This window comes from Chenopodium album, chromosome 12 (genome assembly GCF_948465745.1).
Source record: "Chenopodium album chromosome 12, dcCheAlbu1.1, whole genome shotgun sequence".
In the NCBI taxonomy this organism is placed as follows: domain Eukaryota; kingdom Viridiplantae; phylum Streptophyta; class Magnoliopsida; order Caryophyllales; family Amaranthaceae; genus Chenopodium; species Chenopodium album.
The window spans coordinates 50,861,944-50,863,206 of NC_137845.1; positions in this window are offsets into that span (position 1 = coordinate 50,861,944).

Below are 1,263 nucleotides of genomic sequence, written 5' to 3' on the forward strand. Positions count from 1 at the left end.
AGGGAGTATGAGAGGGGTTTGGTTTCGTGTTTGCTAATTAGGGTTTGATCTAAATGATCAGTCAATTCCTTGCATGCAAACCTAGGCACCTAGTCTATTTATAATCTCATTATAATTAGACTAGGGCACGAAGCCCAATAGCCTCTCAAAGCCCCTACATGGCCGGTCACCTAGAGTGATGAGGCCCATGATGGGCCTCGTCCTCTAATGCTCGATCTAGCCCCTTTGTGTGACCTTATAGGATCCGTTCAATTGGGCTTTGGCCTATTTTACTAGTCCAAAGATCGTAAGTACCTCTAGCTATGGCAAAACGACGACCCAAATGTCCGGACTTAATTATCTCCATAATTTGATCCAATTATATATCTAGTAATTGCACACGACGAAGACATAACTCCTTCAATCTCCCACTTGTCTGAGACAAGGGTGCAAAATCAAATTCCTTAAGTCAATGTATATGTCGATTTGATAATATGATTGCATCACATGTCGAGATCATATTAATCTACAAATCGTTTCTTGAAATCTGAGTTAGAATTACAAAACCAAACGATTACTGAGTAATGCATTTGAACGCGGCCACGTATTTTCTGAATTCTCCCTCTTCAAGCGGCCATGACACATTTCCTAATTTAATAGGTAGACTCTATCCAATCTTGTGGCAACAAGCCTCCCACTCAACTTCTGAAATAACCGGGAAACATCCTTTATAATCTCCAGTTACGGGTAGACGTTTGAATGTACCACAGTTATAACATCCATTGAATGAAATCAATGTTCCACTCATGTCAAAGGAATCCACTAATATATACGGAAGCTCTATACTTGAACTTCAAAGTAGGTCAATAGTTCGATCATGCATCATTCATGCATATCCAAGTGATTGATCGAGCATCACTATGCCCCTATAGCCCATGAAACCGAGCTATCCAATCAATCTTACATGCTAGTCCATTTATTGAAATCATTTATGTCCACTTTAATGATTTCGAACTAGGAACTTAAATAATATACGGATTTTGTTCACCTGTGGGCTTTCATACACCAGGTCTCTAAAATAGATAACCTGATGAGCCCATCAATCCATAATTATTTTGGACATTTTATTTAATTTCAAAACCATAATTAAATAAGAGAAATAATAATTTCTGTTTTAAACATAATTCTGCAAATTGATGTATTTTCTCATGCAATATGTTTCCACAAACATACACAACTTAAATTACATAATTTGCTTCAATCCAAGACTTTAATATGACTTTC